The following is a 24,840-nucleotide window of genomic DNA, read 5'->3' on the forward strand; positions in this document are numbered from 1 at the left end:
TTAATTAATAATTGCAAGCGCACATCTTCAGATGGAAGGTATCACATAAATATTAATGAGCTCTGACTACTGGCAGTATGTGTGTCTCTCTGGAATAGTAAGCACCATGGATGGATCAAAGAGGACATGAAGCTCTCAGAGACAGAGTGGTGGGAGTTGGTTCTGTGTTTAACTATATTTTAAAGTAGATCCTCAAGACTGTTGTGGATATTCCCTATCAAGTTACAGCAGCTTTCAATTAAAATTACATTTTATCCTTAGGCAAAATTCCACAGTGTACCTTTTAATATTAGCAGGGCACATTTTCACTCATGTAGCTATTTCTTCTACATACATGCATTACTAGATCTTTGTAAATAGGGGTCAAACCAACTGGGAAATAGGGATTTTACCTTCATTTTCATCTAAATAAATACCCCTTACCTAGTTACATTACCGAAAAACTTCCTGCTCTGCTGGTGATGCCATAACAAGAAGTAGGATGAGGACGTGGCAGCTGTTTGCTTCACAATGTTCATAGATCAGTCTGGCAACACTTCAGACGTGGAGCTGTCCTTTGAAAGAATATGGCAGAAAATGCCGCATGGTAAAGATGCTGCTTCCGTTCTCCTGAGCAGTCATCTCCCAAGCACAAGCAGTACAAAACATGGCTATGGACAGGCTTGAGAGAGGTCCAAGCCCCTAATCTGGCTCTGAGTGGGTATGCTGGTGCAGGGAGAGGGGCGGCATTGCAGCGTGGCCTGCAGAGCCCTGCTGGGCAGGCACGCTGGGGAGGAGGCTTGCAGCCTCCTCAGGAATGCAGGATGGCCGCAGGCCTCAGGAGTGTTTTCCAAAGAGGTGCTTACATTTGTTTCTCCTAGGGTCCAGCAAACCCGTGCTTTTTTGTTGTTGGGGGTGGTGGGGGGGAATGAGGAAGAGTTGCTTTGCCGGGGTTTTTTAAAAACCATTAGAAGACAACAGGGAACAGGGACTAAAGATCTTTCTCTCCCTGAGGAAAATTCAGTCTCATCAGCTGCCTTCTTACCTCTCTCAAGCTGTAAGACCCCATGGCCAGTTTTCTGCCCACTTCTCAGCAGCCAGGGCTTCCTAGATACTTTATGAGCCTGACACGTGGCCAGCCAAGGGGTCTTCAGCAACCTGCCTCCTTCATGGGGCCTTCATTTCCTCAGCCGAGTCAGACCGACGGCCCTCTGTCCTGCTCACCTCAGTCACGTCTCCATAAGCTCTGCTTTCTGCAGTTGCTGCTAAGGCAGTGCTGTACTTGCCTCCAGTTTTGTCTACACTGAGGCAACTGGGACTGATTGCTTAGTGCTAGGAGCAAGAACAAAAATCAAATGGCATAGGCACACTCGAGGTGGATGTAACTGTGTCCCTGAGCTGCTCAGAGGGAGTACGGCAAAGAGATGGCATTAAGAATCCTTACCACTTCTTTGGCAAAAGAGGGAGAAATTTGGAAAATGCTCAGGACAGACAACATCTTGATGTCTAGAAAAAAAAATGCCCCAGAAATTAATTTCCTCCTGGGGTACCAATAAAAGATGGGATGTTCACAACACACAGTGAGTGGTGGCCAAAACAACGGTCTAATAACTTGGATCTACTTGCTGTGTTCGGTGCTAAAAGGTAAGACAGAAAACATAACTGTTTTGATACTAAATAATACAAATCTGGCCACAGTACCAACAATTTTAGGCAAGGAACCATGAACCTAAACCAGAGGGATGGGAGGTTAATTTCTTCCCCCAGCCACACAGGGAATTTTACACCTCTCTATGAATAATGTTTTTATAGCAAACCCAGGCATCAGTCCTAGCAAATACCCCTCTGCAAACTCTAGCCCAAAAGAATCACTTTGGAAAAGGTCATACCACCTCCTGTTCCCAGAATTAAGTTAATTAGCACTTGTCCCTCTCTGTATAAGGTCAGGGATCCTCCCACAAAGGAGGTACACAACCAGATTGTTAAAAGATGTACATATGCCCTCTTAAGCAAACAGGCTTCTTTGTACTATCACTAAGATTCCCTCTGGTCATCCCCGTGGAAGAACTCTCAATTGGAAGGGAAGCAGACTGGGAGATTAGCGTAACCAGTGCTTTGCCAGGTACAAGGAGCACAGTACAGGTCAACTGGCATGCTGGTATTTTAGTACTAGGTAACAATCTCTCTCCACCCTGATGGCTTCTATCAGGTTCAGCATCAGCCTTTCATGCAGAATGAAATATCTGAACTATGGAAATGTTTTTGTATTGAATTTGAAAGATTTGCAGTGCATTTTCCCCTCTGACAAACTTTGTTTCTTCTTATTCCATCCAGGTATTTGTGGTATATATATTATTGAAGTATTTCACTTCCCCCCCATGTGACCAGCTACGTGCATTGAAAGAAAGTAAATCCAGGTAAGACCTGCTATCAGTTATATCTGGGCGCAACTGAAGTTTCATCAGCAGTGAAGGTCAACATGATGTTCTGCATTTTCTGTCTGCAAAAAAGTTACACAGTTCACTTACTGAAAGAAGAAAAAAAATAGCCTACCCCATACAGTTCTTGGGCATAGAAACATTGTCACAGGTTGCCTGCCACAGTACTTACTGCTGGTTTACAACAGTAGTTTAAAACAGAAATTCAAACCCAAGTGTTTAATTACAGAGATGTCCATCCTAATCTAATTCCAATATAACATAAACTATGTAGGATGCTAAACTCTACTTCTTAAGCTAGGAGCCTTTCTGACAGACAGCCATGACTGCTTAGTCTGAGCACAGCCTCGAACCTGCTAAGCAAGAAAGGATTACACCAAGGAGGACAGGCTCCGGTTCCCCAGACAGAACACTGCTTTGCAGGCCCGTAAAAAAGGGTCCAGAGACTATTTGTGTCAACTCCCTAAACCACAAACCACAGCTAGCCCTCCCTCTGAAGCACTTGCATGCTGCTCCTTGCAAAGCTGGAGCAAGATATTTTGGCATCCAGATCGCAGCCTTTGGGGGCCCACCCATCCCTTTTGGTCTCTTTCCATTCCTTATCACACACTTGCAGACCCTCTCTCCCTGGGCAGCAGCAGAAACTGGGGCATATTTACATCCACATTTGGCATCCTTCTGTTTCACCATCACCCTGTTCTTCTGACCCGGGGTACAGCTTACCCACCCTGCTGGATTCTCTGATACCAAGAGCGGGGTAATATGTAGAGAATCACATGTAAGAAATGTGAAACTGGCAACTGGCATTTGAAACAGAATGGGAATTCAGGATTCACTTGGCATTTCAGCTTTAAACTTCAAAATAAACAAGGCAAAACTGAACTGTAGCAAAGGAATGGCTTATGGGCAGCTCAGACTTGTCCTAGACTTTCAAGCCAGTCATTTCCCATAAATACTCATAATTTTAAACATAAAAAAGGGGGAGAGGAGACACAACAAACTAAGTCAACTGCTTAGTGCCTTTCTGAGTCCTCAGCACATGTAAGACAGAAAATTATTCTATGAAAAAGTTCCTTTTTATGTATCTGGGACAGCCCCCAAAATTTTTACCAGAGGGGAAGAAGAGGACAAGAACTAAACTGCGAACTTGTCCGCACCCTAGCAGGAATTCACCCATTTTTCACCTCCCACAGGTATCATTAGCATGCTACTGAGAGCAGGAAAAAAAAAGCAGCTAAGATCAAACACAAGCTAGTAACAAAGCTCTTCCTCTTGTCTTCCTGCGATGGGCCAGAATTTCTGGCTGCAGCTAGTCTTTTCCTGAAAGGCTGGCTTAGTTCAGAGTCCCTTTTAAAAGAAGTGCCACACTATGAACGTGCTACAGCTGCGACACAGAAAGTGCAGAAGGCAGGAAGTCTGACGTTCACACCAACCTCAGCCCCTTCACTCACACCTCTTTTCAAATAGCTTTAGCACATGGAGCCCACATTTTCACATTCTCAGAACTAGCTTTATCTATCACATTGCAAGTTTAAGAGAATTTTTTGAAATTGTACAAGTCCCTCTTTTCACATTCTAAGACTCACTCCACTGAGAGAAACTTTTAAATTGTTTTTATAAACTCTTCTCCTCTTTGATTTTTGCAATAAGTTGCTACACTCCCTTTTAAAATAATATATATAATTTTAAAAAACTAAAATATGGATTGAAACACCATACCAACTGTTGTCACAGTCCAAAAATGTCCGGATTTTCAAACTTAAGTCCACCCCTGTGTAAAAGGGCCACACACATGTAGGTGTCAATCAGACTCGGTGGCAAAACGGAGGGACCCAGGCTGAGATTTCAGAATGGCACAGACTTTCCTGGACAGAAACAAAGTGCCAGTCCTCACCCATCTGGAATAATTCCTGTATTTTTCAATGCAGACTTTTGGAATTTGACCTCAAGAAGCTAGGCGCTTGATTTCTGCATCTCCTGCTTTGCAGTGTTTAGTGATAAAAGCAAGAAGAGACGGAAATAAAGAAAAATGTATTATTTACAAGGCTACACCATAATTATACCTAATAGTACCATTGTCATTGTTTTTGCAGGCAACTCAAGAGGTCTGTTCTGTGCCCAGAAATTCTGTAGCTGATCCTGTGCATTTTTATTTCATTCTTTTAAAGAAACATTATCTCCATTCCCCTCCTCTCAGCAGCAGGATTAAAATAAAATAACAGTCAGAGTATTTGTGGGAAATGGCAAATAAATGGGTAGTAAAACCTAGAGATTGCCTGGCAGCAGAAAGCCACATGCAGAAATTAGCTATGGCAAGTAACTAAATGAGGACAACAAAACCCAGCATTGTCCAGCATTTGGACACTCTGCAAAAGATTGAGTGGAAAGAGCCAACCCCACATGATACTGCAAAGTCTCAAGTACTATTTTGAATCAGGTAAACTAATATCTCCTGTACCTGTTCCAAACCACACAGTAATACATGGTCTCTGTTTCTACAAAGTCTGCTAGCTGCCCTCTTCGAAGTAGCATCTATCTTGGAGAAGATCTTGTATTTTCTCTTGGTCTCTGAAAAAGGATCCCAAACAAGTGGCAGGGACACAGGGTTTTGGAAGCCCTTGCATGTTTATCTTTACTGATAAGCCTGCAATCTTTGCTGCAAGCACATCAGCGTTTGTCTGCAGCAAAACCTTATTCCAGTCAATGCCCTCCTTGGAACAGGCTTCCTCAGAACTGGGCAATGCATTTAACCCCTCAGCAGCCAATCTAAAGAGGCCTTGGTGTAGAAGACTTCTTTTTCCTGCTCGAAGATGCAGCACGTTTACATACATCTTTAAAAAACAAGCAAGTAAACCAGCCCTGCTTTGAGACTGCAGCAGTGCAGATTATATACCTACACAGATACTATCAGGGGAATTTACCCTAAGAGAGCTGCATCTCCCCAAACAGCCTCTGGTTCTGTGCAGATCAAAAGTATTGTCCATTTAAAATAAAGGGAGGCAGCTACCTAAATTGCGGGTTGAACACATGAAAATTCATTAAGAGGACTTGTTGAAATTATTCTGTCTAATTGATTGGAGACTGTCAGCAGGAGCTATTTGGATTCCTAGAACTGGAGAATCAACCATAATTCCAAGACATCTGATCCTTTTCTAGTAGGTTGACTAAACCTGCTCATGCAGCTTTTTTAATACTTGAATTCTCAGTTCACGCACACACATGCATGCCAAGGGCAAATATCCAGAAAGTCACTAGGGATCTCCCAAAGCTGACATGCCAAGAGCTTGGACAGCCTGAAAATTACAAACAAGTGGCTTTTCTCTGACAGCAGGTTCCATTTATTTCCTCCCACTTGCTCTTTCCCCATCTCCTTCCTACACCCCTGAGTCAACCTTCACCAAGCGAGTTTCAGTTAAGCATGTGCTTTGCCAGAGGTGTTTTTAAATTATGTTTTTAAAAGTTTATTTATAGTACACACGCACAGCGCATGATGTTTTCAGGGCTTCTGGAGACTTCAACATGTCAGCCATGACTTTGCCGGGTGGAAGGAACATGAATTCATCAACTGACCCATAGAAAACCACCTCCCCTGTGTCTATCTGCCTCTGTACTCCAACTCAAAGTTGGAGTAAAAGAAAATATTTTTTGCTCTGTTATCTCCTACCCATTATTCGTAACATCCATGATCAACATACTGGAAATTCCAACTGAAAAATTTTAGAGGAAGCCAACTGATCCCTCCCAGCTGATCTTTTGGCAAAAACAGCAGCCCCTGAGACAACGCAACGATTCTATGAAAAAATCTCCCATTAGGGCAAGAGTCCGAAACCAGTCCAATAAACAGAACTGGGTGAAACTTGCAGTCAAAGTTCACATGGTCCAGCACTCCTTGCATCTGGCAACCAGCAAGTTTCATTAAGCCATGTTTGTCCTAAACTTGACCCATGTGACCAGTTTCTCCTTTCCTAAGAAAATTGTAACATGACCACAAGATCATTTCCAAGCAGAAAAGCACATATTCCCAGGAGCAAGTCTCTAAGCTCAAGTTCTGACCCTAAAAGATAGTTGTGCTAATGGTTTGGCTTTCCCATCTAAATGCAACGCAAGTCGGGTTTTACTGCACAAACCTTTGCTATTGTAGAGATCCCACATTCTGCTTCCTGCTCTGTGTATGGCCTGGGCAGTGAACATCCACTGGACAGCCTTTCAAATCAAAGGGTATGTTCATGGCTGGTTTTAGGATGAGTTTAACTTTCCCTGTTCTGAAATGATGCAAGTTGCTGAAATATTGTTTCCTCAGCTGCACAGCAAATAAAACCAGAGCAAGTTACTCAGAGTAATGGCTCAGAAACCTCAATATTAGGAGGTGGCACAGAGGCGTTCTGAGAGGAGAAGAAAAGGATGTGGTAGACAATTTGCTAATGCCCAGAAACTCTCTCTGAAAAATCTAGCTGCACGCCAGAATGCCTCAGGACAGGGCTGAGTCCATTGCTCTTTCCACAAGAGCAGCTTTTTCTAAATAAAGAGGTCTTTACACGCAGGACTTGGGAAACTTAATTCAGATTAACTAAAGTTGTGAATTTAAAGTGAATTAGCTAAACCACATTATATCTCTGTACAGACACACTCATTCAGTATTAAAAGGAACTTTAATTTGGTTTATCTCATTTTACTGAATTAAGAGCTTTTTAATTCTAAGAATGCCCATGCAGGGATTAGTGGGTTGAACAAAGGATGAAGTTACATGCTATGCTGGAGTTAAATGCGGCATAGGAAGTCTCCCCACTTCCATGCTAAAGATCGTTCATTCCCCCCCCCCCCTTAAAAATAAGCTAACTAAAATTATAAATTCAGTTTTACTTATTATCCATGCCTACAAATCTCAAGCTGCATTTAAAAAACAAACAAGCAAACAAACAACAAACAAACTACCTCTGGCTCTGCCTTTGCCTTTTGTTTCAATCTACCAGAGCATATGTGCTGTTTAATAATGAAAATATCAGAAGGAAAAAGGACATTGATATCATAAAAAAATGGGAAAAGACAACAGAACATAAGAAACATTCATGGCATTGCTTCACATACAGAAAAGACAAAACACCAGATCCCAGCCATATCTGTGCAACAGTCTGCTTATGGACCTGGATCTAGATTTGACCTCCACCATTTCCATGAGATACTAATCTGATCACCTAACAGAGAGGAGAGCTCTCGAGTTTTAGAAGTAAGATTTTTGTGCTGTTTGTAAGCAACTGGGTGTATGTTTCCAGCTGACCTAAGCAGAACAGACCTCTTACAGCTTCATTAAGGGCCATGCAACACCACAACTCAGCTAGTTGCACAGATACTACATTTTTTCATCAAAAGGGCTCAGCAAAAATAATTTCACAGAGGAGAAATGGCAAGTAATGGTAAATTTCCAGCTGCCATTTAGGAAAAGAGGCTTAACCTCTCCGCTTCAGTTTACCTAGGATTGCTAGGAGAGCTTGTGGCAAATCAGAACCATAGACTAGAGAGGTCCAGCTAGCGCAAGGGAGACTGACCAACTGCCTGAAGTGAATGCAGTCTGGTAACTGTGGTTACTAAACAGGCTGAACCCAAAAGATGTTCCCCCACAGAATACATGCTACTTTCCATGCCACCCCTTTTTGAGTAGGAGAGGAAGGAAAAAAGGATAAAGAATTTTTATTATAGATTGTAAGTAAACAACACTCTGGATCCAATGCAATCTTCCACAAGAAGGAAAACCAACTTCTCAAGCAAGTCAAGATTGTTAAACAGGGGACAGATGAAAGCATTGCCTCAGAATGCAAGGAAATCCCAGGCTGGCTGGTTGGGAAAGAATTAGCAATACATAATTAAAAAAGCACTCTCCCCTTCCTTGTCCCCGAGGTGAACACAGGTCCTGCATAATACTGACTTCTGCATCAGCACCAGAGAATGAAGCTATCGCTTGAGGTCCTTCTCATTTCTAGCCAGGCCTCTCTCTTGCTTTCAGTTGCTGGAGGCTATTTCACACCAGCTACCAGCAATGTTCCTATGCAGCAGGACACGCTGTTCATATGTGCAGCTTGTGATGAAAGACTTAGCCACTGGAGAACACCAGGAGGGAGGGAACTAGACAGTAGTTCTTATCTTGACTCGCAATAGAGGTTCAGTGGTCCCTTAGTGGCGGCCTTGATTGAGAACCAGTGGAGCCAACCCTCCTGCTCTTGTGTTTAGAAGGGAGGAGTAGGGAAGAGCTCAGATCACACTTTACTGAACAGAGTAAATCCTGGCATTTGGTAATACCGCTTGGAACACAGTCTCTCAGGATCCTCTTCAGGAAGAGCTACTGAAAGACCAGGAACAGCTAGTATATTCATCAGGCCTAACACACACAGAAGACGTGAGACACAGCACAAAGCCATGCACAGCATAGAAAGATTTCTGTACAGGTAGAGGTAGAAGGGACTGATAGCAGAGGACAGAGGTATACAAAATGGAGCACTACAGAAAAAGCACACAGGCAAACACAGTTTATGCCTTTAGCACAAGAGACAGGGGCTGCTGACAACAGGCAAAGCCAGCAGACAATCAAAACTAGCAAACAAAATAAACAGATGTGAATGACAGCTGCCCAGAGTGATTGCTGGTCTACAGGCAACAATATCAGCGACACACTATGGAGTGATATCACACTTTGCTATCTCTGTCCCTCCAAAGGTTTGAGACCGGGGACCACTCAAACACAGTGCACAGTGATGGAGCTGACCTGTGGAGTTCCTTGGTCCCCAATTCAAGAGGCAGGGAGTCAGCAAGAGTGGCTTAAGTGCCAGTATGTTGTATATGATAGGGAACACCCAGCTACACAGAACACTCACGTAAAGGCTAGAAACCCTCTCGCCTTAGGGCATAAGCCAACCACTAACTTCCTCTATGGGCAAGTTATTATTCCATAGTTGTTTGTTTTAGGAGGTCTTGTACCTTTCCCTCAAGCATCTGGTGTTTGCCTCTCTTGGAGAAAGGATGCCAGACTAGACAGGCAGATCATGGCTTCTTTCTGGTATGGCAATTACTGCATTCCACCCTGGAAGGGGGAGAACACACTGGGGAAAGCAAGGAATGTTAGATGGCAAGTTCCAATAACACACGGCCCCGTTAAATAGCCTTCCCTCTCCATCTGGCCCTGCACCATCATGCCAGCAGCACACCAGAAGCACACAGCAGCACAACTTGGCCCTTTGCATTCTCAAAGATTTCTGTGTTCCACTGCAGAATTTGGGAACAAAGCTGAGCAGGGCTCAGCTCTTATCCTGGAAGTCCTCAAACATTCAAGAAGCAGGATGTTCCCATGCAAGTAAATGTGTTACAAAACCAGGGGACAGAGCAGAATTGTGGTCTGCAGCCCAAGTTAATACAAAATGCAATATCTAAAAAAAAAAAAGATCTCAATAGACACAATGGTAACACAGCGTCAAGCTAAATCAGTCGTCCTATAGGATCTGTGCCTCTAAAGCTAAAAAAAAAGAAGCAAAACACATCAAAGTGTACCTACAAAACCAATTCCCTGCAACCTTTGAGTAAGTGAACCCACTTCCAGCAGAATAGTAAATACCTGTATCAGCCTATGAACTAGGGGCTTGGGATAGCATTTATACTTCAAAAGGGCATTTGGCAAGGCCTCTTTCTTCCTTCTCTGGAGCCAGAAAGCTTCCAAGCTCCCCAAGACAACTACAATCTGGGGAAATTTAGACCTGCCTTTCTACCTAAAAATTCTCTCTGTTGACTTTGGCTCTGTGCCAGTTTAGCCTTCAATTCCAGGTCTCCCAATCTGTGTGTCAGCAGAAATTGCTGGTAGATACCTATCTGTCCAGATTAGCTGCCCAGACACTATCTCACTTGTGACCTGCTTCATGGATACTGTTCTTGAAAGCAGCTGCTGGTGCTGCTGCTGCTGCTGCATTTATCCACTGGAGCTCTCATTTCCTTACTGCCCATCTGCTGCAGGGGAGACAGAGCCGCACAGACAAGACACAAACAGGGAAGACCTTGCCACACCAAACAATAAAAGCCAGGATATCCAAAGCCTACACCTACATAGTGAATTTGTGCTGGTTTTTAAAGATAGAAGAAGAATGTGGATAAGCAAACACAGATACAGTTGAATGACTTATCTAAGTTTAGACAAGCGGTATCTAAATAATGCTATTTTAACTTATTACTGTAACAAATACAAGAATTGATTTAATAACCTAATGTTGTTTTTGGACAGTAGAGGTCTGCATCAATGAACCAAGACACTAATTATATTATCTTATCAAATCAGTGTATAATAATAGAACTTTTCTATGCATTGATGGAAGTAGGCTTAGCTCTGCATCAGAAAATAATCCCTGAAAGAGAATGAGATCGTATTTAGCAGGAACTCCTTGTGAATGGGTGCATAGTGGTTATTTTCTTTCCTTTTCAAAATATTACTAAGTATTATCTTTACGGTATCACACGACAAGAAATTTCCTCTGATAATCTTTTATTGCTTGTTATTTAACCTCCCTCTATCTTTCTGAGAGGCAGTCAATATAATCGTCCAAAAGACTTAAGTAAAAGGGAAAGAACTACTGGTGCATATGCAGATCCATTCATTGTAAGCCTACAATAAAGCTTTTTCCATCAAGGTACAAGCAAAATGACTTGCTGACATTAACTGGCAAGTACTTTGCATTCATATGATATCTTTCATCTACAGACTTCAAAGCATCTGACAGGAGGCAGGCAGGCGTTGTTCTTCATCCATCCAAGGAAGAAGCTGAAGCACAAAGTGGCAAGGTCTCCCAGAGAAGGTAAAGCCATTAGCACAAATCTAAATTAACTGATTCCCAGTCCTTAAAAATGAACTACTTTGCTTGCATTATAAATTATATGTGCACCAAAGAGCAGAACCACCACTCACCCACACCCCTCTCAGAATTGCTAGGGATTCTTTAAGAATTTAGATTTCATTCATGAGAAACTAAACAAACACAGAACACAAGAATACTCTTCTACACACAGGGAAATGATGGGGATCTGAAACCAGTCCAGATCTTAAGTTCTGTAGTGCTCTGAAGAGGAGCGCTCCTTGAGTGAACCTGCAGAAGCACAGGTCTCCATTCATGAGGAGAGGAGGGAAATCCTGCTACATAATCTAGAAAGTGTTTAAATAAACCTGTTCAGATGAAGATCTCTCCTCTCCAGAGAAAAACTAGGACTGTAAGAAAGGTTATGAAAATAATTTTTAAAACACCATCTTAAAGAGAGTAGGCCTTGTTTCAGCGCTTCACCTTATTCTTATAACTGAAGAAACGCTGACTGCCTAGAGCACTGAAATGGCCAGCAGAAACTCCTTTTAAACATAAATAGGGGAAAAAATCCCTGCACTGGGCTATTTTAAAAGAAGTGTATGGATTCCTGTAAGTTTGAAAACAACAGACAAAAAATGATACTGAGGCAATCTCTGGAGCAAGCAGTCTTTTAGCACTGGTCAAAGAGACTGCAATACAAATATTTAAAAATGCACTCTCTAGTTATGAGATCTCTCATGGCCTGTGGAGGTGGATAATATTAGAGGCCACTAAATCCTAAAGTTTATTTTTCTTAAAGTTTTCACTTCAAATAAAGCTTTGTTTTAAAATGTATGGGGCCAACTGTTAGAGCATTGAGGTCCTGGTTATTAGCCAGCTAGAGCCCATGAATTATGTTTAGTGAGAAGTTTATTGGCTCAGTAAACACCATTCCAGTTCCCCTCACCCCTGAACTGTGGAAGCCAAACCAAGAGATATTCAATGCCATGTTACTGCTAGCACCAGAGCAACCATTATCTGATTACAGGCATTTTATTTTTTGTAAAGAATTTGCTATTGCATCATTTAATACACGGAAGTCTTTAAATTTACCAAGGCAACACACAAAGAGTAAGTAACTGTTTGGTCCTGTCTACCATCTTCTAGAGCAGGAGTATTTGTTTCCATCTCGTAGCCTTCAGAGTCCAAGCACTACAGAAATGCAATCCCTCCAATTCTTAGTAAGGTAGGAGTCTGGCAAGGAATTTAAAACACTAGCAAGATCAGAGTGGGCAACCACAGGAGCTTTCTGATGAAACCAACCTATGGAGCCAGGGCAGAGTACGGGGCAGTAAGAAGTTGCATTTGTTTCCTCTCACTGGCACTTTGTCTCAAGGAGACTTGTGAAAACGGGGTCCATTCTGTGTTCTGAAGAGTAGGTGGCCAGAGGTCAGACTTAGTCTGGTCAGACTTAAATGTTCCTCTTTTTAAGTTACACAGTCAAAACCAACTTACACCATTATGACTTAATGGGAGAGCAGGCTACAGCTCAGACACAGTCCAGGTAGAGCAGAGTGAGGAGGCATTAGCACTGCCTAGCCTTACACCTGTTTGTGTGCAGCACCAGGCACCCAGAGGCCGAAACAGAAGGTAGGCATCTCCAGAACTAGCAAGACTGACAGGTAACTGTGCAAATCCAGAAACAACTTCTACTTGTGTGGCTGGCTTTGTCCTGGGCACAAAGCTGTTCTATCTGGTTACCTTTCACTGCCATGAGCTAAAGCCTCACATACAGGGTAAGCAATGATCAGTCAGTGTGCAGTAACTTGTTTGTGTGCTTGTTGTTCCAGTTCTCTGGAATAGCTAAAATACACCAGAAGACTGTACAGGGACTGTGTCAGTCCTTGAGGCAAGGAAAGTTAATTTAGTTGGAAGAGTTAGGATGCAAAAAAGAGTGCTATAATAACAGTAGTCTGTTCTGGTAGCAAAGTAAACTGGAATTGAAGGAATTTAGGTTCTCCTCCTAGTTCTCTCCATCTGTCACACCACCTTGGCTGAATAATGCATCTCTTCGTGTCCCTGATTCCTTTCTCACCTTTTGCCTATACTGTCCATTTAGACTGTGACAGTCTTCAGGGAAGAGATTGTGCTTGTACAGCACCCAGTGACAGCCTTAGGGCTCTGCAGTCCCTAAGCCAAACAATGCCTTTATATAAAGACTTTGCTATAGATCAATTTACATAACACCAACTATGAAATCCCTTATTCTCATGTAACTGTTTTTTCTGGCGTCCTGAGAATCACAGTGCCAGAATCTGTCCATATGACAAGGAAGAACCTTGGCAGTACAGATCCTTAATGTCCATCCCATCCCACAAGGACATGCCAAGGCCATATCATCACACCTATAACGAAGCACCTCTAGGGAGCAGGCACAGTTAAAATCTTTCCACCCCAGTAGTGGTGAAAGACAAGATACCCTTCTCTTTAAACTTAACCCTCTCCCTTCCAAAGAATGCCTGGAATTTCTACTATTTCCCAGCAGAGACTGGAAAGCAAAGACTTGGCATGGGGCAAGACAGATAAGAGCAGTTGCCTTCTCTAGGTTTTGTTAACTCTGCATAATTGCTTAGGGCATGTGATGGTTAGAGAGAGACACATACACATCTGTCAGAGACAGACTACAAATCACTAGTATAATTCCAAGCAAACAAAATCTAGTTTACAATGTGGCTGTGGTATATAAAACACCTCTGTAAAACTACAGTATAATTCAACTGCTGCAGGTTTCATTTACAAAGTAATGATATAGTTTTCCCTCTCAAAGACTGCCATTTAGGATCACTAAGGTGTTGAATAAAGTCTTTGCTGTCTTCTGGGACACATGGTGAAGGTTGATTGTTGTTGGAAGCTTCTCTAAGCAAGCCACATTTAAATACCATGTTTTGCAAAAGGGCCCATATTGTCTTGCATGTGAATTCAGGTTCCTTTACCAGTTTAAAATCTGGGTCAGAGCAATTTGCTTACATTTGGAGTACTTTTCCAAAATTAATGGTATGTGGGATTTAGAGTTGTAGATATAAGACAACCGGATAAACTGCTATTATCTGCTCTGCATCATGCACGTACCATCTACAGTTTTCCTGCTAAGCTTTGTTCACATGTACAACCCACTTCTTCAGCAGTTGCACATTCAGCATACTAATGATATTATTCTTGGCCATCCTGTTAAACTCACAGTGTAAGTTAAATGCACAGTAGGGGGCCCTGCTGGATTCTCAACAGTTTTTAGATGGCTACAGATTATAGCTGGCCAAGGGTGGAAGTTTTGATAAGCAGTCATGAAGTTGAGAGCTTTTCTATTCAAATAGGATGTTGACTAGTGCTGACTCTATCTCTGTCACTTCTCTGGTGATAACTAGACTAACCAAATGTACATGCTTTGGGCTACATCAGACCACCACTTGGAAGATCCAGCTAGTACTACATAGAGCTGCCAAATTGCTTAGCTAAATTTCACACAGGGATCACACACAGAACAACTGTGATGGCTGATGTTTGTTTCACATTGCCATTCAAGGAGGTACTTTTGGATTACTAATACCTTGTATGACTTGGGTGCTGGCTATTTCAGAGATTATTTATTTCATTGTATCCTGAGAGGCAGTTGTTAGCTGGATACTAAATCCTCAGCACACATGTTTAAGTCTCTGATTTGGAAATTTTGGTGGCATAATATCTGCTCAGGAGTTCCACCCAGAGCTAGGATCCTGCCCAAATTTATTTTGGTGCTTCTTGAAAGAAGAAAGACAGAAAGGAAGGAAATAAGAAAGAAGCCTGAAACCACAACACAAATTTGCAAGTTAAACTTACTGACAGAACTGACCTGCAAAGTGCAAAACAGTACCAGAGAATTATGATATTCACACTTTCTCATAGTATTCCTCCAGGTACAGAATATCATATTTTCTTACTATAATCCACTCTGGAGTGACAATCAATGAAAGACATTAAGTACAATAAAAATATTGGGTTTAGGATAAAAATGTGGTTCTTACCTATGGGCTTGTAAAGGGAAAACTCAGCAGAGTCTTACACTTCTTGTAGGTAAATTCTGAATTTTCATCCCCTTGTTCACAAGCCAGGCAGAATAAAAATATCCACCTACACTAAACCAAAGGGAGCCACTCGTAACCCAGACACAACCACAACAGACATTCTCGACAGTCCTTGGCTTAATAGAACACTGCTTTGTGGTTATACCCACCACTAGGATTTCATCTTGCAAGTTCTAGCACGTTTAATTTATTCCAGGTCATACATCAAATATAATATTAAAATTTAAGATGGCATTTGAGATTGAGACTTTCTTTTGCAGTGCAAGTAGAAAGAACACAGTTGGGACTGCGGGTGCATGAGCATATTAATACATAAACACAAACTTGTAGCCATCACTCAAGAAAAACAATTGGTCTTTAAGAGGGGAAAAAAGTTGTAAAAAGAATCAATTCCATTAAATAGCTCTATAAATCAATTCCACCAAAAATCAATGGGAAACTACATCCACAAGGTGCCAAGTAACTCCCACACATCAGGTGCAACTGTCTGTGACGGTGGCCAGCTCTGCCTGCTGGGGATTCAAGCAGCCAAGGGCTGGAGCAAGAGCATTGCCCACGCTGCCCTCCAGCTCCCTCCTACAGCGCTTTGTGCCCGGCTCACTCAGGGTGAGCTGCAAGCTGAGGCCTCCAGGGAAAGCAACAACATCACTCACTTCCAAGGCTTGTGTACCTGTATGATGGAGCCAAAAACTCAGGCTGTTCCTCACACAGGCCATGCAGAGCCTTGCCTCCAGACACAGAGGTGGGCAATCCCTCTTAAAAGACAGCAGAAGTTACTCAGGTTACTTGTTAGACCATCCCACATGCCCAGGTCTGAAATGAAGCATGACTTCGGGGTTTTCCAGCAGGCTTCGTGCCACATCAGGTGTACCCAAAGGGGAGCTGACTTACGCACAGCCATGGGGAAGGTGGTAGAGGAACATTTGGGATGTTTGCGCCCCGTAGTAAGTCCCGTACTGGTTAAACAAGTGACTTGTTTAAGCACAAGTTCATGAGTTCTACACTGTGTCAGTCTTGACTGTTCAGTGACTCCCCACTGACTGTGCCAGGCCACTGTCCTCTCACTTTCAAAGTGCAGCTCAGTTGCATTTTTACATTTATAGGCTGTGGATGCCCCTTCAATGACTGGAGAAACCCTTGGGGCTTTCATTTTGTGCTGGCAGCTCTCAGATGACTTTAGAAACAAACCCCCTGGGGCTTTTATGCTGTGTGGCAGAGCAGAGAGGGCATGGAAGATTGTGGCTTTGTTAAAACCTGCAGAAAAATTCATGTCCTATGTCTTCCCCTTCATGTGCTCCACGTGTGCTGTCATGTCTCTGGGCCTATTATAGACACACACTATTTAAGAAATTCAGACATAGCATTTTTGCAACAGAAAAACTTGATGAGTTGGCCTCTGCTATTCAGCACTAAGTACCAAAACCCATTTTTTCCTGTTGTAACTGAACACCAAGCGTAACTGAGTTCAGTCATTCCACACAGGACACTCATGTCTGGTATTATTCACATGTATTTAACTTGGAGAAAGAGTGCACATGTGTGTGTGTGTGTATAACAGATAATGATCAATTTATTAAGAAAGCTCAAGACTGTCCATGGCAGAGAATGAGACTGTCTACTGCTTCTCTCTAAGGCTCTGTAACCTGCAGGAGGGATCTGATCTGCAAATTCCATCTTAGCTGTTGGGCCTGATCTTAGCAATGAGCAACCTCAACATACTGACTTCAATAGGATCTGAGAGCATTTGATATCAAACCTTCCATCAGTCACAAGCTTCCCCTAGACATAAGGGCATGCAGTTCTGGAAAGCAAGACTTAGACATAGGCTGGAGGTTTGAGGTCAAGAACAAGTGGGAATTGTAAAGCCATAGGCTTCAATCTAACCACTGGTATCTACGAAGACAAAGCAGCAACACATTCAAGTTTGCTCTTTTGGAATATTCCTTAGAACTTTATCATATGACCCTTCTGCTCCAGAAGAATTAATCGAACATTAAGAATTATACTAAGGGAAGCAGAAGGACATCATCAGTAGAACAGCCAGAAGATTTTCCTGCAGTAGATGTTACTCATTTTCCCTGTCCCTAAAAGCATCTGCAATGATACTTTCTTATTTACTGGGACATCAGTTTCATACAAGTCAGGAGGAAAAAGATTTGTGCCAAGTATTATAATAGAGAGGATGTTTGCAGAGTTTTGAAACACAGACCTTATTCTAAAGAGAATCTTCACGCACAAACAGATGCTACACCAACACTTGCATGGATGTAACCCTAGACTATTTGGTGACCCTCTGAAGTTCTGGAGTAGCTTACAGTGAAGAAATTACTGTTACATTTATGAAGGATGGCCCAAAACATGGTACAAAGTTTGTATGGAAAGAGACAGATAGGAATAGGCACAGCCCAGAGAATGAAGAGACTACAGTGATACAGCAAATATGTAGAAATGGTTGGGAAAAGCAAATATATGCACTACTGAGGATTCTGGAGGAAGCAAAGAATCCATCAGGCTAGACAACCAAAGCGTAAATCGAAATAAGCAGACACTATGGACTAAGAGTTGAAGCCAGCACAGGGATCTGAAGTGTCAACTTGTATTTAAAGATTATCATGGTTAAAATCATACATCAAATTGCATAATAGGCAAATGAGATGAATTCAAAGATTACTTTACGGAAATAGACTCAGAAAGAGGATTGTAAGGATTTTTTCTTTTAAATCCTGCTCCTAAACTCTTCTGTGCTCAAGGAAAAAAATCTTAAATCCCATTTCCTGCCACTATAGGCCTAAAAAGTTAACACTGTATTTCATAGTGGTTAACATGAAACAGGATTACTGTGCTGACTTGTTCTTAAAGAGCAAATACATTCTAAAAACTAGATTGGGAAGGAGGTAGATTTCTTTCTGCCAAATCCTCTGACAAGAGGCAGGAGGGAAAAACCACATTTTTCTCTCAGACTTCTGGGGATGAACAGAATGTAAAAGTCTGTTGCCCTCAGTAGAACTGATGTACTCTTCCAGTTGGACTTTTTTTGTTCAGTCATTCACTGTAGAGACTGATTTCATATGAATAATTGTTCTTTTCTTTCCTACTCAGATGAAGTGCTTACACTCTTTTCAGTGAAAGCAAAAGAAATGCTTTGTCTATCCCTTAAACATTAAGTTTTTAAAACAAAGGGTCTTATGAAGAAGATTCAATGACTCATCAGAAGGAATAACTTTTTTATGCCAGCCAGTGAACTGCCTCCTAAGAAGAAGAAAGATTCAAACCCCTACCCAATCAGACATCCCAGACAGAGCCTTCTCTGACACTGTAGTACCACAGTCTATCTGGGACTTCACTTTGTCAAAGCCTTTTACATGGAGAGCACCTGGGCAGTGAGCGTGTGACATATCCAGCAAGACTCGTAATGTCTTGCCTGTTTTCTCCTGAGCCTCTGAACTGTGACCTCAAAGCAAATGAATCTGAGAAGAAAATACATTAATCAGGCATCCACTCAGCCAGGCTCACGATTTTTAAACCAGGGATCTGAATCAGCTCTATCACCTCCCACTTCTTTCCTGATACAATTAGTCAGCATCTGCCCTGGCAGCCAACCCGCTCCCTCTCAGAGGGGGGGGACAAGCAGCTGCAACTCCCTTGCCCACTGCCTACTTCCTAACAGGCTGCAGAAAAGTGGAGAATAGCTTACTGAACTCTGCCTGGGGAAGGTTAGCATCCCTCCCCTGCGCTCAGGGGAATGAGAGGAGCTGAGAACAGCTACCACTTACAGCCTCTTTGATTCCCTGCTGCAGCCCAAGTGCAGGTTCAGACGCATCCCAGCCACACCTCTCCCCACTTTGGGCCAAGGCCATGCCAGCTCCACACACCTGTTGGAGGCTTCCCCACATTTTAAGGGAATCCCCAGAAGGGGATTTGCAGGTGCTCCGCTCCCTTCAAAGAGTTCAGGCAACAAATCAGCCTGGGAAATTGGACCCATAGCATTCAATGTGGCCCTCTGACCTTTTCCAAAATGTTCTCAGCCCACCAGGATGGCAGGACTGAACTTCATAGCTAAGCTATAGCTTAGCTTTTGAAAGAAGCATGTGCTTTTAAAATCCAGTTGAATTTTTGCTAGGAAAACTTTACAAAGGCATCACTGGTATATCCACAGGAGTTTTGCAATTCCAGGTTACAGGTGATTACAGCAAATAAACAGACATGCAAGTCAGGGTCGGAAGCGGGCATTTACTTAAAGCCTGCCTCACCAGGCACTTGAAAAATAAATAAAACCCCCAAGCAGTTCTGTTTTACCCAACAGCTAGCTATAAGGCTCCAGCCCCACTCCTGAGGCTGGATTGTGCAAGCTCTTACTCCAGCAGTCACGCTGAGTTCAAGCAAAGTGCCTGAGTAAGCATTTGCAGAATCTGACCCCCCCCCCCCCAGTCAGTTATCTATACTGCACCTATTTGTGCCTTGCATTGCAAGCTCTTTAGCCAGGGACACGGTCTGGAAGTATATTGTCAGCTGCAGTGTGCTTTATCTCCATTTATGGCATTAAATCTAATTTTTGGTGCCAAGTGCAGCATTACCCTTACAATGACATCTATTAGAGACAGTTTCCTCTGAAGACTGTGATCTGACCAACAACCAGTTTGCACTGTTCATTTTTTTATTTTATTGCAAAACCACCATGTTCATACTACCTCTCCACTTCTTTAATTTCAAGCATTTTGTTGAAAAATACTAAGACAGGCACTGAATTACAGAAACCCCACACCCTGGCATTACACTGACTTCCCTTGAGATGCTGCCATCCTTTCTTCCCTGAAGATTTAAAAACTGGGAACTGAAAACAAAATTAAAGTAACAAACTTGACTGATTAGTCTCCAGTAAGTTTAGTAGAGGCGGACTTGCTTTCCCCGTGCCAGTGCAAGCATTCCTGATGGGCACCCAGCCGCTCCCCCCCCCCTCAAAGCATAGAGGAGGGAAGGGTGGGACAGCAGCATGGCACAGCATGGAGCAGTTCTTATGGAAAAAAAATCTGCAAGTTCCCCTGAAATGCTGCATCCTGCATGCCACAAAGGACAGCTGCTACCTTCTCACTTACAAAAACATGACCCCAGCCAGTCAATCTACAGAGCTAACACTGTCAGATACCCTCCCACTCACCACTTTTGATGGTCAAAGCCGTTGCAGTGAAGCAGCTTCCCCTCCACCTCAAAAGGGGATGTGCTTTGCTTTTGCTCCAATAAGGTTTAGGGGGGGTGCTTTGAGTTTTTTTAGCTTTTTGGTGAGGGTACAACCCAAGCTGTTTTAGACAAACAGAGGTAGCATGGGTCCATGTGTAACCGCAGAGGAAGCATGCACAAATAGGCAAATGTTCTGAATAATGGCAGAGCAGATGCACATGGAAACTTGCTTGGACTCACCTGGACTCCTTTCCCCCTTTCTTGTCCAACCAGTTCATGGAAGGGGAACATCCCAAGCCTCTGGCATATGGTATTAGATGCTCTGGGTACTAGGTAGAAAACTACTGATAAGTCTTTTGAAACGGTACAGCTGGCGTCATGTAGCCCAGGTCCCATTTCATATGAACTCTCAAAATTTGGAAGGGAAAGGGAGATTTTGAATATTTATTACAAGTGAAAGAGAGAAACTGGGGTGCTTAATCAGTCATTTGCGTCTACTGGGAATGAAAGCTGGTTTGTCTAGCTATGGCCATGGCTTCTGTTCTGTTAGGGAAGAACCCTTGTGCAGCTTTCAGAAAGTCATATAAACATCTCAAAAAAGGTTACATGAAGATACCAGAGACACAGCTGTAAGTCACAGATTACTAATTATTAAAGCATTTTGAGACCCTTGGGTGGAAAGGATCTCTTTGCTGGATAGGCAAATATTTTAATTCCATACTCCAGTGATCACTGTTCCAGCAGGACCCTTAAAATATATTTTCCTTCCATGACTATACTCTGTTGTTAGTTACACCTCCATGCAGCTTTTAAATAACAGCATGATTCCCAGTACTACAGCACTATCAAATGTACTAGCTTTCTCTGCATTTGGTTCCACTTACAAAACACTGAATTATTAGCACAGCATTCAGCTTGAAATCCTCTTGCACAATTAACAGGGTGAAATATTAGACAATAGCGGCTACTACTGTTATTTACTGTTCATTAAATGCTAATGGCAATTCAGCCCATCTGCAAAATGTCATGCCCTTACACAGGTAGAGATAGAGAGGTACAGACAGATTCAATGATTTTTCCAGAATCAAACCACAAATCAGTGGCAAACAAATTCTCATACTCAACTCTTTGATTTAGCCACCAACACAGAGATTGTCAGAATGAACATAATGGCTTATAGTCCTCTCTCCACACTCAGGTCACTTTTTCCCTCACTCAGGAACTAAGGAATATCACTATGGCAATTAAACCCATCACTTAAAAGTAGCAACCAGAAACTGGGAGACCCAGGGATAAGCAGCTGACTACAACTACTAAAAAGAGGTCCACACTTGGGGAAATACTCAAGACATTCCTTCTCCAGAGGCACCACCCATAATAACAGGCCAACAGTCTCAAACACCTCTGCATCTTGGATGGATGTGCAGAACCGCATACATTAAACTGCTTTTCTTGGAGTTCACTTAAGAATGCTGCCAGCTTATGAACAGCAGAGTCAGTTTTGCTGCCAACACAATTTTTACCTAGAGCAAACGGAAGTGCTTTTCCAAGAATTTCCAAGACTGTTGCGTCACGCAGTACGCTGGCACTGCACCATGCAAGCCAGGGAGGAAAGACAAAAAAATACAAGCTGCTGCTCTGCGCATCCTGAAAGGGGTTATTTAGAGGCATTTATTTATTCCCAGGAAGAGACTGGCAGTGCAAAACAGACCTTCCAAAAAAACCCAGTGTTCACTGCAGGGGCATACAGTCTCATTAATATTTTCAATGCTGTAGCAAAAAGTGAATAATTTTTATAGCTGGCATGTTTCAATTTTCACTACAATTTTGAAAGCCTTGTTTGATAAAGTGCAGTGGAGACTAAGAAATGTAGCATTTCTGAAGGACTGGAGAGCCATCTTCTCTATTCTTCCTCCCCCACCATGGGTTTTGCATAATACTAAAACATTAGTCCTTTGGCAACTTTACCATTTTGAAGTTTTATTGGAATTATGTGTCTGATGACAGCATTTACAGGCCCTTGCTAAGGTCAGGGTCCTGTTGTGCAAACTTTTAAATATGATGAGCATTTATAAGATAAATATACAAGACAAACCAAGGACATTGTATTCTCCATACTTTAAAGATGAAGAATACTTAAGTTGCTTAACTTCCTTCATGACCATAGCACACCAGAAGCTCACCCAGAAGAATTAAATGCGTGCATACATTCAACCACTCCACAAATTCCTAACAGTAAGTACTTATAACCAAGTTTTCTGGGTAAAACTTTTGGAGTCATAAGTGACATTACTTTTAAAACAGGCTCAGCCAAACATCAGTCTGCTGACATCTGAAGAATTACAAGACAAGTCTCACTCTCATGCCAAAAGTCCTTTTACTGAGCATTTTGGTACTACAGTTCTGGCTACGTACACTTCATAGATGTGCACGCACATTTATATTTTTTAGTGGATTCCCTGCCATCTACAACTTTGGTAGGTATTTTTCCTGCTTAGAAGAACATCCACATTTTTCTTTGAGGACTGGGCATAATCATGTCACTAATATCACATTATCAAAGAGCATCTGAACTGCCTAGAAAATGAACAAAGAGCCTTTTTCAAGGACTTGAGAAGTTTGATGCAAAAAGTTCCACATGAGGAACATTCTGAATACTTTATAAGAGTAAACAGAAACTAGGAATAACAAAGCACCTCACCCTTCCAGGGGTAGGGGAAGCAACATTAAATAAAAACAGCACAAGTTCAAGCCTCACTATACACTGGCATAATTTCAAACCTTCTTTTAAATATTAAAAAAAAAAAAAAAAAAAAAGTCAGTCTGCAATTGTATGTGCTTGCTAGTGAAGTTCTGAGGAAAGTCAATCCCTAAACAGAGAAAGCCACTACTTTATTGTTTCATCCAATCCTGGGCAGTTAACTAACCTTTCGCATCAGGAGCCTCTTGTAAAGGGACAGAGAGGATGTTTTTTTCAGTTTTAGTTCAATAACTAGTTCTTTCAGACTGGAGAAAGCAATTGAGATTTGAGGAGGGGCAGGAGGGCAGGAAAGCTTACTTCCCTCCAAATTAAAACTAGGCGTTAGAGACTAATTTTTGCTAGTTCTAAACTCATAAAAGAGCAGCATAACCAGAAAATAATCAATTTCCTTTTGCTCGAAGAACATTTAATTTGCTTTGCATTTAAAATGGAGATGAATAAGAATCACAGAGTAAGTCACATAGGAGGATGTCAGAAAGTATTTTGGTAAGAAAATATTTTCCAAATAATTGTATTCAACACTTCAAAATACTCAGGTTTAGCATTTCATTTAATTTAATGTTATGTAAGAAGTTGCTTGATACATTTCTCAGAAACAATAACATAGTAAATAGTTTCTGATTCACATGCTAAATCATGTCTTGAATGTGTTAAACCCTGTCCTCCTGCTTAACAGAAAATAATACCAAATTTACTTTAAAGTTATTTTTAGTTGCACATCAATGTGTTTTAATAGGTACAAACCAGTGAGATCCAGTCTTTCCACTGGAGAGTAACTACCATGTAGACAAACAAGCAAGCTTTAAAATAAGGTTTCTTGTTGGCTGATTTCAATTCTCAGTTAAAATTGGCAATGCAAATTATTCTGTTCTTTATCGGACAAGAGAAAAGATTTCCAAACTGTCAAACTGGCCGGTGGCATCTTGACAGCAGATGGAAATGCAGTAAGTGGAGTCCTACATGGCAGTGTCTTTATGTGACTCCTGGAAAACTGAATCCACACACTGAATGGTTCTTTATACAACGGGAAATGAGCACACATTTAGGGGAAGGAATCTGCTGTACACCCCTGTCATCTTAAACCAGTCCAGGAATGAATGGGACTAACTCAGCATGAAGAGCAGAGTAAGGTTGTTTACCATATGAGGCCTCTTCCCCCAGTCAGTCCGTCATGTATCTCTTTTAAAACTCATGGCAAAAGACTGATTTGAAGACAGTTTTATCTTGCATAGTGTTTGGTTCAGTGGGGGAAGGGAGTGGATAGGGCAAACTGATATATTATTGAAAGCTACCCCCTCTTCCTTTACCCAAGAGACTGAAGGCCAGCGAATGCCTCAGGCCAGCATACTGACATGAAATGCCTTCCACCTCCCATCCAGAACCTGGGTGAGGACAACATTGGCAAGTTTTTCCATCCAGTATCTAAAGCTGGAGAAACAAGAGGGAGTTGTTCCTAGCTCCTGCATAGATCTCTCAGAACATTTAGCAACAGAAGCAAGAAGTACTCCCTGTTTTCAGGGCCATTTTTATTGGGAGAGCAGCCCCTGATGACAGTTTTGAGCAGGAAA

The 24,840-nt window shown here is 42.1% G+C and overlaps 1 protein-coding gene and 1 long non-coding RNA gene across 2 annotated transcripts in view; one reads left to right on the plus strand and one right to left on the minus strand.

Moving 5' to 3' along the window:
- The window catches only part of LOC141951109 (uncharacterized), a 68,901-nt gene extending 57,709 nt beyond the window's left edge, over positions 1 to 11,192 (plus strand). The window contains exons 2-3 of the long non-coding RNA XR_012631274.1: positions 2,314 to 2,396; positions 11,146 to 11,192. This is a non-coding gene — a long non-coding RNA (uncharacterized LOC141951109). The remainder of the gene's footprint in view (positions 1 to 2,313; positions 2,397 to 11,145) is intronic.
- HIC2 (HIC ZBTB transcriptional repressor 2) overlaps positions 1 to 24,840 on the minus strand; it is an 81,371-nt gene that overhangs the window by 51,029 nt on the left and 5,502 nt on the right. The window lies entirely within an intron of this gene.

Source organism: Strix uralensis, chromosome 17, assembly GCF_047716275.1.
Source record: "Strix uralensis isolate ZFMK-TIS-50842 chromosome 17, bStrUra1, whole genome shotgun sequence".
NCBI classification, from domain to species: Eukaryota; Metazoa; Chordata; class Aves; order Strigiformes; family Strigidae; genus Strix; species Strix uralensis.